Source organism: Panulirus ornatus, chromosome 1 (assembly GCF_036320965.1).
Source record: "Panulirus ornatus isolate Po-2019 chromosome 1, ASM3632096v1, whole genome shotgun sequence".
NCBI lineage: Eukaryota > Metazoa > Arthropoda > Malacostraca > Decapoda > Palinuridae > Panulirus > Panulirus ornatus.
The window spans coordinates 34381067-34397516 of NC_092224.1; the positions used below are offsets into that span (position 1 = coordinate 34381067).

The 16450-nt window shown below is 44.1% G+C and overlaps 1 pseudogene; it reads left to right on the forward strand.

Moving 5' to 3' along the window:
* The first annotated feature begins 14946 nt into the window (after positions 1 to 14946).
* Positions 14947 to 16144, forward strand: LOC139750160 (outer mitochondrial transmembrane helix translocase pseudogene; annotated as a pseudogene).
* Positions 16145 to 16450: the final 306 nt, after the last annotated feature.

A 16450-nucleotide genomic window follows, 5' to 3' on the forward strand; every position in this document is an offset into this window, starting at 1 on the left:
TATATATATATATATATAAAACTCAGTTGAGTTGTACTTTGGTGGGTTCTTGCCTTTGCAACGGCACCTCCCACTTTCTGTTGCTGTTTCACACTTAAAAGTCCTCTGCTCTGCTATGTAGAGTTACCCTAAGTTTATATTGTGATGTTCTCTCTCTCTCTCTCTCTCTCTCTCTCTCTCTCTCTCTCTCTCTCTCTCTCTCTCTCTCTCTCTCTCAAATTTTCTAAAATTCATATGTTAGTTCTCTCACAGATTCTTAAGATTTTCATGTCTGAAAAATGGAGTTGTCTTATCATCTTATATTTGTTCTTCCCTTACACTGTTGTAATCGTGGCTCCCGTCTCCTTCTTCCCTCTTGATATTCCAGGCACCATAGAATGAAAGGTTGTAAAATCTTCCTCCTCCGCCACAAATTTGATCACCACTGAAGAATCTATGTCTATCGGTTTATGATGAATTTGTTTAATATCGATGAAATATTACAGATGTTAGCCTCATATCATATAATGTTCCCTATTTTATATCTTTCTTCCATTTTCGATCGATTTCCTTTTTTATCTCCTATTTTCTATTTCCATTTTCTGTATCCCAATTTTTGACTTTTGTTTTTGCTCTTTTCTTTTTCTTTGAGTCATTTTGTGAAGCTTGTGATATTGTATTTTTGCTTCCTGAAGGTATTTTTCTATGGTTTTTATCCTTTAATCTTTTCTATCCTCACTCATTTCCTGTCCGGTTCTCCTATGTAGTGCATTCCCATTTTCCTTCATCATAAGCTGCAAACATGTTAACTGTCCTTCTATAAATTCTTAACTCCATACCACAGGTCCACAGTCAACCCAGCTGTTCATCCATCCTTATGGGTTGGTCGATATACTAGGTACCTGGCTCAGGACCACCAACTGAAGTTACGATATGGATTCCTTAGAAAATGCCTGGGAACTTATCGTGTTTTATTTTCCCCGTGGACTCATAGGAATATATACATATGGCGTCCTAGCTTCGTCTCTTTCATTATCAACTGACTGTTATATTTCTCTCTTGTGTCTCCCCTGATGATGTGATTATTACGCGAAAGTGCACTTGGGAACTTTTCGTGTTTCATTTTCCCCGTGGACTCATAGGAATATATATATATATATATATATATATATATATATATATATATATATATATATATATATATATATATATATATATATCGTTAATGAGATGCATAGGGCATTCAATCGCCCGTGCCGTCTCAGCTAAAAAGAATAGAACAGACTCATTCACCATAGCTTTCAAGTTTCCCCAAGTCTTATTCCCTTACACGACTCCCGCGTCCTCACTGCTTCTATGAATCCAATGTCTGTATACATATGGGCCTCCCGCATCTCGACCCTTTCTCTTCCCACGACCTACCCAACCCTGCTCCCGAGATCCAAGTGGTTGGGTATGCAAATCCAAGCCAGCCAACCTTTCAAACGGCTGAGGATACACAAACAGTCTGGAGTAAAAAGGGAATGTCGAGAACATGTTTACTGTTTATTTCTTACGTGTCAGGAAACGAGAGCGAACATGGACTGCTGCTCTCTCTCGGTAAACAACACCGTGAAATGGAAAGACAAAGAAAACTAATTGCAATGTGGGTTCTGGCGTCCCTGGCTCAGCAGACACACAGGCGCTCGAAGGAGACGATGATTTTGAATGCATTTATCATTTCATTCATGCATGATGCTATCACCTGTAGTGCACTTGATCCGCTCTCCTCTTTTCATAACAACAGGATTTTCTTACGTGTTGACCTGGTTACTCCACCTTCGAATGCTGTGAAGACGAGGAGGTCTGTCCTCCGTATTTCATACATTCTCGACTCACTTTACCAAAAAATGGATGTGTATGGTAGCTCGCTCTTCAGACCTTATTACTCCACATCCAAATGCTGTGAAGACGAGGAGGTTTGTCCATCGTATTTCATACATTCTCGAATCACTTTACCGACAGTGGATATGGACAGTAGCTCGCTCTTCAGACCTCTTAACTGACCTGATACTCTTCAAACGGTGAGTATCTACTCTAACGGCTAATTGTCGTCTAGAAAGAATATGCTCAGCACTGGTGATTACTTTTCATATGTCCATCAAAAGCACCGTTTGCTTCGGTCAGTTCGTCCAGTATCATGTTTTACAATAACAGGACAACGAAAGCTACGACACGCATAAAAGGTGTCCCGTATGTGCATACATATCTGTGTTTGTTGGTCTGAACGTGCACATACATAAATCAACATACTACGCAGCCATACCACTCGATGAAGAGTCGAACACTACATACCACGCGCATCTATGAAGATGTCGTAGTCAATGACTGGCGTGGCTTTTAAACCACAAGCAAATAAAAACGAGATCTGCGGGGAACTGCGAAACGATTTTACTATGTTCGTGTAATTCCGTCTTCGAATTCTGAAGAGACTGAAAGAACCTTATCGTGGATTCGACAAATGTCTTTCGCTATCCACTGAAGGAGGAAGGTATTAGGGCAATGTTGATAATATCTAGGAAATGTGTTCCCGCGCTCACTCTAGACTAGACAACGGGGCCGTCCTGGTGGTGTTTGCTTGAGAAATATTTTCCCAGACGCGCTCAGGGCAGTGGTGCTCAAAGGCGCTAGGAAAACATTCCGAGAAATACTAAAACGTTTCTTTAAGGTATCGCTAAACCACACAGTTTTCAAAGTTTCCACCTCGCGTTCCGTCAACTGGGTACTACTTTATGAGCGGAGATGTAGTGGTTTAGCGTTCCTGATCATGACGCATTCATACGTTAACCGTGTTGTCCAATTCTGGTCACCCCCCCCCCCCCAACTGCATAAATGGGTAACGCAATAGAACATGTACAAAGAGGAGCGACAAAGCTGATGCTAGATCTGTTACGTAGATCCACCATGTGAAGAGAAGCTTAAAAGAATCAAATCTCGTATGAAGGTTAGATTTCACGACGGTAACCTAACGCGAGTTTTCAATACATTTGAACAGATTCGACAGCGTACCGTAAACCGCGAGAATCCCTTTTTGCAAACCCTTTTTAGATTAAAGACAGGTAAAGAAAGAAGTCCTGGGCACGGGACATCAGACCTTTTGTTCTCTCTCTCTCTCTCTCTCTCTCTCTCTCTCTCTCTCTCTCTCTCTCTCTCTCTCTCTCTCTCTCTCTCTCTCTCTCTCTCCTATTCACTCCCGTTGAGACAGATATTACATCTCTGCTCCCTCCCTTGTAATCCTGCCCATATAACCCTCCATCTGACCACGTATCTCTCTCTCTCTCTCTCTCTCTCTCTCTCTCTCTCTCTCTCTCTCTCTCTCTCTCTCTCTCTCTCTCTCTCCCTGCCTCCACTCGTAATCCTACCCCATGTGTTTTACCCCTGGCGAGGCCCGTGTATACCCTACCATCGCCGGTAATCTAATCTCGAATCATAATCATTTTTCTCTCCCGTGGGCCCTCCCTCACTCCTCACTCGTACGGATGCGCCTCATATTTTCGTTCACTTCCGCCTTGTTCTTAGCACCCGTCCTTACCTCCTCCCCCTCTGGGTCTCCACCTGCTGGTCTTCGTGTGTTTTACAGCCACTCAGCTTGTTTGACTTTGCTGTGTCAACCGCTCACCACCCTACCCCCTCTCCTTTTTCGCTTTTACACTGCCCCCTATTCTCTGCTCCCCAAACATTACACTGAGGTTCTAAGAATCCACCCAATTTAATATCTTATTCTCCTCCCCCTCTCCCTTCCCTATCCCTTTCTTCGGTTCTTTATCCTTTCCTGATTCCATTATTCTCCTTCCCTATCCCCTGTATACTCTATTCTTAACTCTATACTACTCTATCCCTAACCTTTTTCGGGGCTTTTATCCTTTCCTAACACCAATCTTCTTCGTTCCTCTATCCTCTATCCACTCTTTCCTTGGGAGAGGCTGAGGGCTGCAAATATGGTAAGGATGATGAAAAAAAAAAATAAGTCCAAGGAGAGCAGATGTTGAGGGACGTAAACACGAGAGAAGAGGCTGCTGCTGTATACTGGGAGAGAGAGAGAGAGAGAGAGAGAGAGAGAGAGAGAGAGAGAGAGAGAGAGAGAGAGAGAGAGAGAGAGAGAGAGAGAGAGAGGGTCGCCACGCTGGGGCAATATCATTTCTTCAACATTCGTGATGTACAGTGGACTTTCCTGTTGAGAATATGAGTTATGATCCAATACGAGTGGTCATCCTCCCCTTGGGGCTGGTCGATACAAGGGTGGGGGACCTGGGTCAAGGTGGTGTGTGTGTGTGTGTGTGTGTGTGTGTGTGTGTGTGTGTGTGTGTGTGTGATTACTATCTGCGTGTGTTATGGGTACTTTTTTCTCGTGTTATTCCACCTCTTAACCTTGTCTATCTGTACCATGTCTTAAATCCTATGTATTTGCACATACACACACACACACACACACACACACACACACACACAATGCACCTTCGTCTCCAAACTAATAAAAAAAAAAATACTCACGTTACTTGACACCTATCGGAGGAGAGTGGTTGTATATAGTTACATTACCGAATTACGTCTGGATTATTATTATCAAAACAATCTATTCAGATGTTATGAAGACCTGGTTGTGTAGAAGAGGCTTGGGATGAGCTAATGTGTTATTATGGGTGTAATGTTGACGGATTTGATGTTTACAGACAATAAACAACTTTACGTCTTTTTATTTTTGTTGCTGTTGTTTTTGTCATGTAGAGTTCCTTTACCCTACTAATGATTCTCTCCTCTACACTCCTTTATTCATATGAAGACCAAAAATATGATCTTTTCCTCTCTCACAATAAGAACCATTATCTAAATACCATAAAAGATACGAAAACTACGAAACGTGATGTTTCATTACACTGTTATGATCTGGACGACGAAAAAGATATAAATAAATAAACACGATAAATGAATACTGTCAACACCCGACAGCAACACTGTATTCTCATCCATGATCATCATGTTCCACTCAATATGTTAACACTGTACATGTGTTCCATTCATTATGTTCCACTGTTCATGTGTTCCACTCACGTTCCACTGTTCATGTGTTCCACTCATTATGTTCCTCTGTTCATGTGTTCCACTCACGTTCCACTGTTCATGTGTTCCACTCATTATGTTCCTCTGTTCATGTGTTCCACTCACGTTCCACTGTTCATGTGTTCCACTCATTATGTTCCTCTGTTCATGTGTTCCACTCATTATGTTCCACTGTTAATGTGTTCCACTCATTATATTCCTCTGTTCATGAACTACGCTTTGAGTCTGGGTCCTCACACATAAACGTCGAGTATTTAACTCACAGAACCTGCCAGTGTTGACCTGCATGACGGACACTTATCAATATCTTAAAATATATAACTTTCTGTCTTACCAGTTGAATGAAAAGCTTTGGAAAGCCTACGTGTCATCTCCACATTGTATCAAACGGTACAGAGATATCCGACGCATCTGGTTTCACGATTTCAGAACTTCCCAGAATGTTTCGCTCAACTACACCGAACTGCAATGAATATTTCGACGCAAATGTGACCTATGGATGATGATGCTGAGAAGAATTACAGTTGTAATGAGTTATTATTGTCAATATCATTACTATGATCACTGCTATTATCATCATTACTATAATTCTTATCAATTATATCATCATCACTATCATTAATATTAAGAGTAGTATCGTTGGGAATTATATTATTATCGATATTTCTAATGTTAACATGACCATCGAGATGGTAATAATAGTTATAACAGACATAGGCAACTTCCCAAACTACCGCCAGGATAAGCAATTATTCTCTTATACATCTCTGCACATAGATACTAAACCTCTGCATTTCTTTGACATTCTGCAGCTGCATAGGAACCCTGACTGTCATGTGGGCTTCACTGCCTTCTCTCATGCTTTTGAGTCCCTGACTTACTGGTCACTGGGGGAAGTAATACACGAGGCACAGTGGATGGCAACAGCAACGCTTTGGAGTTGCCACATGTCAACGTACTCCCACACTCGTGTTTATCCAACCTGTGACTCTCCAGCGTATCAATAAAGTCAATCCGGAGTACATATAAATTCAACGTTGTTAACTCACTATTGACTCGATTCCAGGAATTGTCTGATCTCAAATAAGTGCACTGAACAACAAACTACCGTGCCCAGGTTACGACAGGGTGCTGATGATGATTTATTTATTCCTTATGCCAGACTTAAACGCACCCGACCTCCATTCGGGTATTTACTTGTTCACCAAATGGCGTCCCAGCTTCGTATCTTCTTTGACTGTTACACGAAAGTGCCATTGGGAACTTATCCTGTTTCATTTCCCAGCATATATATATATATATATATATATATATATATATATATATATATATATATATATATATATATATATATATATATTCCTATGAGTCCACGGGGAAAATGAAACACGATAAGTTCCCTAGTGCACTTTCGTGTAATAATCACATCATCAGGGGAGACAAAAGAGAGAAATATAACGGTCAGATGATATACAACGAAGAGACGTAGGTAGGACGCCATATGGTAAACATGCGAGACAAAATGTAAAAAAAAAAAAAAAACTTTATGGGAACTGAAAAGGAATAGCTGAAGAAATGCTGACTTGAAAAAGCATGAAACAGGAAATTGTTTCAAAGTTCTTATCAGCTCCCTGGTAAAAACAGCCGAGCATTCAGAAACTCACTGTGTCTAATTATGCCGGCCAAAAGAAATTGCCAGAGTCTGGGGTACACTGGGCGAGCTCACAGACGGGATGGGCTGAATGTAGTACTGTCACTCCTCTACTATTACTTCCCTCAAGTGTCCTTATTAAAAATTCTGCTCATACGTATCTCGGAAAGTCCACATACTTCTTGACTTCTTTTTTTTTAAGGGTCTAGCACCACAGAGGAGAGATGGGAAGGGAGTTAGGGAAATATTTCTCTATATTCTTAATCTCGTTGAACATAATCTTGTTGTACGAGGGTTGTAGAGTGGCAAGGTGTAGAGACGGGGGCACCATGGAGACATAATGCTTCAGGTGTGCGCGGGTCATGCATTCATTGTAAACTTAAGACGAAGGTTGATCTCTCACTCACTTTCTCTCAATCATTTTCTTTCTCTCAGTCACCTTCTTTTTCGTTTTTTTTTTTCCTATGGATCTGTTTGAGGAAAGTATCAAGTGCATGTATAGTGCACCGAGGCTTAACACTTAAAAACTTTGGCCATACTTTTGTGTATTCGAGACGTTTAGCATCATGGGAACCAAATATACCACCTCCTCCTCCTCCTCCTCCTCCTCCTCCTCCTCCTCCTCCTCCTCCTCCTCTTCCTCTATCCTCCCATCCCTCCAGTCCGTCCTGCTTCCCTCCACCTTACTATCCTTCCTGCCGATCCCTCTCGTTGGAGTGTGAAGGACGGGAGCCACCGGCCGCGTCTCCACACGAACGGTTCGCTAGGAGTGGGCGGCGTGGCGTGCCGTGCTCTCTCGCCTCAATGAGCAGTGAGGGGAGTCAGTTCAGCGACTGTCGTGTGTTGTGCGTCAGCGCTTTATTCGTATGTTCGTCTTATCATTCATACGTTAGCCTTATCTATATGTCAGCCGTAAGACCTGTGCTTAGTGTCAGTTATCGAGCGTTTCTAACCCGTAAGGTGCCTGTAGTTCTGTCTTCCCTTTATCTATATTTCTGTAATGCAAGTCTATTATTACTGCAACGGGTTTAAACCTCATGCCTGAGGTGCTGTTTGACTGCAATTAGAATAAGGAAATCGTATGTTTGATACGCTTACTGGTGACGAAGATTTGAATACCTTTATCTCATTTATGTAAGATTAATCTTAGTGTATTTTTCATACATATTCGCCATTTCCCTCGTTCGGGAGGTAGCGTTAAGAGCAGAGGACTGAGCCTTAGAGTTTATAACATCCGTCTTATTTATTCATGTCTACAATTCGTTTATCATTCCTAACAGGTTATAACATATTTTCTTATTCGTATCTATGAGAAAAAATAATTATGAGTCGGGTAAATGAGACCTGCATTCTATCTCCGCATTTATCATGCCCAAGTTGAGGATAATAAACCCATGAACTTCACCACAACAAAAGGAGAAAAAATGTGTGAGAGCGTGTGAGAAGGTTACTCCACGAGAATCCTAACACGACTCATTTCGTTATGATGAACTGACTAGCTGCCTGGCGGATTCACACTTGATCATATTCCATATCTCCATCGCAGGGAGTGGATCCAACTAGGAATTTCATTATTCAAATAGTTAGCCAATAATACGGGAGCCTGAATACTCTTCTCTCTCTCTCTCTCTCTCTCTCTCTCTCTCTCTCTCTCTCTCTCTCTCTCTCTCTCTCTCTCTCTCTCTCTCTCTCTCTTACACACACACACCATCATCATCATCATCACCAGTTTCAGCAACGTCCTTGAATATATATATTCCATTATTCCGGTGGGATCCAAACCCCTCTGGCAATACAAATAAAGGAATGTGCAGCTCTTTTGAAGACTTAATCCTCCATGAACACTATTGTTTATATCAACACCGTAAGAAAATGTTTTCTCTGTTGTCTTTATTTTTTTCTCCCCTTTCTCTTAAATGATTCTAGGTTTCGGTGAAAAGATCTTGTCAATATGTTTCGTGAATAGGGAAGAAAGAATACTTCCCACGTACTCCCTGTGTGTCGTAGAAGACGACTAAAAGGGGATGGAGCGGGGGGATGGAAATCCTCCCCTCCCATTTTTTTTTTTTATCACTTCCTGAAAAAGGAATAGAGAAGGGGGCCAAGTGAGGATACTACATCCAAGGCTCAGTCTTCTCTTCTTAACGCTACCTCGCCAACGCGGGAAATGGCGAATGTGTATGAAAATAAAATGTATACACTGATTCCGTGTGGGATAAGGGTATAATACCCACTCAACGGGTCCCAGGAATATACAACCCAACCAGTCTTTCATATTTCTATTCTTTTTTTATTCTATTTATCATACTTTGTCGCTGTCTCCCGCGTTAGCGAGGTGGCGCAAGGAAAAAGACGAAAGAATGGCCCAACCCAACCACATACACATTTTTCGAGCGAAATCCAAAGAATCTGATACACAATGACTCGTCCCTTTGAATCGCTGCTTCTTTTCACCAGTGTACTCTTTCCTCCACAAGCATTCATCCATTTCCTTAATATTTACCTATGCCAGCGTTTCTACAGGCCAGCCAGTCATTAGCACTGGCTTCGGTTAAGCCTCTTTTGATCGTGAAAGAGTCTAACACAGCCTAGTTTAACCGAGTCTGGTTTGTTATCCCAAAATCGTTTGGCATAACACAGTGTGCACTATGATAGCCTGGTACAGCACAGTTTGATGTAACACAGTCTAGTATGACAAAGTTTGTAGTAACGCAGGCTAGTATAGCGCAATCTGGTATAATATCGTCTCGTATAACATAGACTGTACTAACACAGCATAAACACCTGGTATACCACAGTCTGGTGTAACACAGGCTTGTTTAACACAGTCTGGTGTAACACAGCCTTGTATAACACAGCCTGCTGTAACACAGCCTTGTATAACACAGTATGGCGTAACACAGTCTTGTATAACACAGTCTGGTGTAACACAGCCATGCATAACAGTCTGGCGTAACACAGCCTTGTATAACACAGTATGGGGTAACACAGCCTTGAATAACAGAGTCTGGCGTAACACAGCCATGCATAACGGAGCCTGGTGTAACACAGCCATGCATAACACAGTCTGGCGTAACACAGCCTTGAATAACACAGTCTGGCGTAACACAGCCTTGTACAACACAGCCTGGTGTAACACAGCCATGCATAACACAGTCTGGCGTAACACAGCCTTGTATAAAAAGAGGCGCAGTCAAAAATATATAGTCAGGCGGACCAGTTCAAACTGACTTTGAGCATTCTGTTCAGGATATGATTTTCACGATATCAAACAGCTTGAAGCTGGGAATTCTCCCTTCAAAAGACTTCCGCGCTTTTCCACTGTGAGTAAAAGGTCGTCCTGACACAATGTTGGAATCACTTTTGACGAACACAACTCCCTGGCATGTCCTCACTCACTCACTCCTAACTCCTCACTCACTCCTGCCACCTCATGACATGTCCTCCTCACTCACTCCTGCCACCTCATGAAAAAAAAAAATATGCAACAATAATCTTTCTCAAATTTCATTCAGTCTCATACGCTTTCCATTCTGGTTACGAAGACACAAATGACGTCATAAAGGAATTCAAAATCAAGTGACAGTTCGACTATTATTACACTAAGCCTCCGAGGTACCGTCTATTCAAAGTGATAATGCAGAGGACAACAGCAAATCAATCAAAAGCGAGTACATGAGAGAGAAAAAAGAAAATGGGTGAGTTTGTCCTGGCGAGCAAGGACAGTAAGACCATGAAAGACACTCCGACCATGAATCTCTGTTGTCATAATCCTGTGACGCCCCATGGAGAACATGACCATCTGCCGCATGTGACCGGTCGTCTTAAGACGCATAGAAGATGTCATGTGACTGATCGTCCAAAGACGCATAAAATATATCATGTGATTGATCGTCCTAAGACGCTTAAAATATATCATGTGATCTGTCGTCTTAAGACATAAATCATAAGTGATCATCCCCAAACTCTGGACAGCAAAGGGAAACACATTCGAGTTAGATAAGCGTTATCGACCGCCAGACCTTGAGCCCGAGGATGGGTGAATTGTGTGAGGGGGACGTCCCCCAGCGGGAGCTGCCCGCCGGACGGCTGTAGGATTCAAAGTCCAGCTGCATTCTCACCGCCCGCCAGGAGATTTCCTGAGGGAGACTTCTGGCTACTGCAGGCTCTTCAGCTACTCTGTGTATGTGTGTGTGTGCGTGTGTGTGTGTACAACGCCCTCGTAGTGAGGAAGTTGTATATTACCAATAAGACCCGTGGGTTTGTGTAGACGAGGGAAAAAACACGGTGCACTGCCAACGAAGCCCAAAGATGGGGAGGGATGTGGTTGAAAGTACATGTATGATGGGTGTAGTATAAGTAGATGGCTCGGGTGGTAGAAAGCAGATCATCCAGGACAGACTCTGGTTATAGAGGCATTGACTCACTCCACAGAGATGTTTAAGGGGCTTACGAAGTGCGGAACCTTGGTAACACGCGTGGAGTAGACGAAGCGTGCAGATACTAAGAGAGGATACTCGCAGCGTTCGGTTCAGTCCATTTTTGCTCACTGGTCATTCACGACAGCTCCCGACCTGTAGGGAAGGCTAGGGTGACAGCAGTGTACCAGGTGTTCTCATCATGCATTGTGCATGAGGACCGAGATAAGGTGCAAGAGGTTAAACGACGTAAGGACAGATCAAAGGATAAAATTTACTGGGGGCTAATTCCTAGGGCACAACAAGAGAAGTATGTGTGGTAGAGTAATAAGAGACACTGAAGAGGACCACAGGAATTCAATAGGAATGGAATTATGGAACGGCGAGAGTATGTATTCGGATCACATACCTGGTATGAAAATGTCTGGTGGGGAATGGATGGAAAGGTAATATCATAAACTGAGCGTCCATTCACATTCTTGGGACAAACATGTCGGAGAGATGATGTGGAGGAAACAGGAAACACGTTGAAAGTTTACTTCAGCAGAGCAGGACGCTGCTGGAGTCGACGAGTTGTTTCATCGGTAGGTTAGTGTGTGTGTGTGTGTGTGTGTGTGTGTGTGTGTGTGTGTTCGGAATATTTTCCGTCCAGGAAGAAACCCCAACACGTCCAGTCCTCATCTGGATTTTCAGCTCCATCCCCCACTGTACTGATGCGATCATGGGCTCAGCGCCTAAGCTGGGAACTTCGGTTTAACAATCATGCCTCCTCACTTGCACTATTTGGTCCAGTTCCCCGTGAGTGATAGCCTCTCACATATCTGGAGCCTTAGTTGTTTACGTTGCTTGTAACTATACTGGCTCTGTGATTAGGTTAGCACAAACGCTGATTTAAGCTGCTGAGGTATTAAGTATTCTTGATGTTAAGCCCTTTAAAGGTAACGAGTTACTTCGTCACGCATCATCCATGTATACTTTTGATAGTGTCATGAAGACTACGATGTATATTCCCCCCTGTACTTCACTACGAACCAACCAGCGTACAGAAGGTGTCAGTGTGCGTGGGAGAAAGGATGTTAGGCAGGAGAGGTAATAAATGTTCTTAACCTATGGCCAAGTCAGTCATGGTGTGGTGAGTGGGCTACGTGTTAAGTCGTTCGTTCCCTTGAACTTCTCGAAGTGACTCAGGGTTGGCGATTTAAGAACATGACCCTTCCAACTATGGTAATGGTATGGATGAATACTTGTAACACGGTGGATATCAAACTGCGACAGACCACTGGTTCCTAACGAGGCTAGTTTGTGATTCTGAAACTCATAAATCAGTAAAGTATGAGGAGAAAGACACAAGAGAGGTTTCAAGGAGAAAAACCCCTAAACATTTTATGTGACTAACGAGGCGCAAATACTGTCGGTCGTCGATTTAAGGCGAATTATCCGTCATAAGACATCATAGTGGGAGGCAAGTTGTTAGAAGCAGTGAAAAGTTCTTATTGAGGATGTAAGGCATGTGTACTTGTAGGAAGAGAGGAAAGTGATTGGTTCTTAGTGAATGTTGTTTTGCGGCAGGAGTGTGTGATGTCTCCATGGTTGTTTAGTATATTTATGGCTGGGGTTGTTAGGGAGGTGAATGCAAGAATTTTGGAAAGAGGGGCAAGTTTGCAGTCTGTTGTCTTAAGTTCTTTATATACGTTATCTACCCTTACCCCTCTAGTCACGAACAATTATCAATTTCCATCACAACAACAGGTATATACATCCTACCCCAATCAAAATTCGATGATAACTGAACCTATTCCCCGACATGAACGTTATCTTGAATCCCATTTTCATTCAGGAAGGCGTGAGGGAGGCTATACCAACAAAGGTCGGGTCTACATAGAGTGAGCCGTTTCCACCTGCTGGGAACACCGCCTGTAATTGCCACTGGTCGCCGCTAAACTCCCTCAACAATAACCGTAAATCAGGAACTAACGTGATTGGCTCAATCGATAAGGGGAACCGTGGCGGAGCGCGGGAGTAATGGCCTGGAAATGTACCTCTAGCAGCCCCGCGGGTCATGCTGGACATCCATCCATCCATCCGTCCGTCCGTCCCTGGTGACATTTGTTGACGTCCACGTCGCTCTACCCCTTACAACCCCCCCCCCCCCCCCCCCCCCTCCCTCCCATCATCGGACTATGGAACACTGTGATTCAGAGAGAGAGAGAGAGAGAGAGAGAGAGAGAGAGAGAGAGACGTCTCCTACCAGCATCCTGGCCGTTCTCCCATCCACCACCTGTATACCGTGCGCTCGCCCGACAAAACCCACGTTAGCTGGGCACTTCCCCGCCAAGGCGCTCTCCCGCCCAGATACTTCACCCAAGTCCACTTTCTTGCTTCGGGTTTTGATTTCTCTCTTTCCCAACTTTTTCTTACCATTGGATAGTCACGGGCGAGTCAGCTAAAGAACTGGCACCACCTGAGCATGACAGTTACAACCCCTTGAAGATAGTTACCGATCCCTTAACCCGACCCCTAAGGGGTTGGTTCAAGGCTTAAAGACAATCGAGGTTAAAGGCATCAAAACCTCACAAGGTCTTGATCTCCACAAACTTATGAATTACAACGTCAGAAGTTCGGTGGTAACTTTGTGAGCCATGAAATTCTCAAAAGAAAACTTCCTGGATTTGAATATCATCATCCGGGCGTGTCCTCAATGTCTCGTCTAGGATCGCCCTCTGTTCTTGTGACCCGCGTTGTGGACGTAGCCTACTGTATACACACTGCACTCCAGATATCACACTATGACTCCAAAACGAGGAGTATTACGAATCTTCAGAACTGTCAAACCAAGGATCCAATTAGGATTCTCAACCATAAGACAATTGTTCAGTCTTTCCTCTCGTCTTCGCTAAAGCCTTGCACCTCCTGACCCCGTCTGTACTTATCTGTCAACCTCATAAAACATGCAGGAAACCTCTGCCAAACTTCAGCCTTCTCCGCTGTTCCTCGGTAGCCTCTGAATTTCCACTATTCTCTGAACCCTGACGCTGAAGCAGCTCCCTGTGACCTGTTTCCTTCAGCTATATCTGTATCCAATAGTCTTCAAAGCCGTACAGAAATGGAAAGAAACAGAATTGCGCGGAACGATTCTTTTTCGACTACGTCCCTCGACTTGCTCAGTCTCCTAGCGGGGTAAAATGAAATTTGGTTCTCGTCGTCTGGATGACTGAAGAGGAGCGACTACTCCTGCTGGAGGAGGAGAGGAGGAGGAGGAAGGTGGGGGGTATATCGGTTGTATTCTTAAGAGGATGAGAGGTTCAACTATGGCATAAAAATGTTGGTTTGTATGATACTGGTGTAGACTGTACATTCTCGCTCTCTCTCTGATTAACAGCTGCCCACCTCTCGTGCTGGTCGGGAATTTCTTTATTGGTACTGATGGCCTCAAGTGTTACTATCACAGCCTTTAATGTACATCCAAACGAAATGACTGATATGTGGATAAGTAGTGTATAGGGATCATTTTTTATTCTAATCCGCTTTCCCTTATAGTAGTCTACTATGTCTTATAGCAGTTGGGTAACATGCCTCATGGAGATTTAAATGCCTACAGCATCGAAGCATGTCTATGGTTTGGCGTAACATGTCTGCAGCAGCGACACATTTCTATACAAGAGTAAAATGTCTATACCAGAGGGAAGCATGTTTATTGCAGGCAAATAAGTCTACAGCACATAACAGACCTGACCACCAAAGGGGAACCCATGGACGCATTATCAATTTTTTCGGAAATCAGCACATCGTAAATCTTGATGAACCCCCAATTAACGAAATAAATAATAATAACATTACACTGCGATTGCGTCATGTCTCTAACAAATTTTGTGGGGCAATTCTTCGTGACGTTCTCGTCGTTCGTGATGGCCCTAGTGTTCGTAGGTGCCATCATTGTGCTGGTGTTGTGGCTGGCGTTCACGTACAAGGAGGATGGCTGGACGCTGGAGCTGCCGGGGAGTGAGGAAGAGGCCGCTCGAACGAGAGCGGGTCGTCTCACGGAGCACGAGGAGCGGGTGAGAGATTTCCTCGTCCTTGCCAACGAACTGAACGTTTCTTGGCAGGACGTGGGCGGGTGTGGCGAGGTCCTCCGCGGGATCAAGGAGCAGGTCGTGCAGCCCCTCATCTTCGCACGGTACCACAACGCCGACCAATTCCTCATGCCTCCCAAGGGTGTCTTGCTGTACGGGCCACCTGGATGCGGCAAGACACTCATCGCCAAAGCCATGGCAAAGGAAATCAACTGCCAGTTCTTAAATCTGGACATGTCCACCATCAAGAACAAATGGCTCGGGGAGACTGAGAAACTGGTTGCCGCCGTGTTCAGCCTAGCCCACAAGCTCCAGCCTTGCATCATCTTCTTGGACGAAATCGACGCCTTCCTCGGCACCCGCACAGACGACGACCACGCCGTCGAAGCTTCGGTGAAGGCCCTGTTCCTCCAACTGTGGGACGGGCTTCACACCGACCCCACGGCGCAAATCCTCGTGTTGGGGGCGACCAATCGGAAGGACTCCGTCGATCCTTCAATACTCCGCCGTATGCCCTTGCAGTTTGAAATCCCTCCACCTAGCGCGAATGAGAGACGCGAGATCCTAGAAATCTTCTTGAAATCTAGTGATCTGACTTACGACGTCGACCTGGCCGAAGTGGCCAGAATGACGGAGGGTTTTACGGGGTCAGGACTTGCAGGAGGTGTGTCGCTGCGCGGCAGTCATCCTCATGAAGGACTTCATGCAGGAGCACTGTCTCCAGCCACACTCCGAGAGCCAGCACACCTTCCACCGTAAACACCACCCCGCTGTTCTGAGGCCTCTCACCATGGGCGATATCGAAAAGGCTCTCAGTCTCCATCGCCTTTCAACCAAGGGCAATACGGAAGGGTATGAGGGAATGTACATCTGAGTCGGGTGAGTGTGTATTTGTTCGGTATGTTCGTTTGTTCGGTATGTTTGCAAAAGCACACCCTTATCTTTAATACACCAATTTCACTACACGAAACCTAAAACGGTTATGTTTACTATACCCTCTAAGGATAGCTCAAAGCCCAGTTTCAACTCAACACTTATCTTCACTACACCCTCCCCCCATTACCACATCCTCAACACCACATTACTAATTTGCGGTAAGGTGTAAAACTGAGGTTACTTTCTGCACGAGAGAGAGAGAGAGAGAACGAGAGAGAAAGAAACACGTCTCTAATATCAATAATACGAGTAGAGATGTGGGAATTACTACCACCACAGCCACTGCCCAATACTATAGA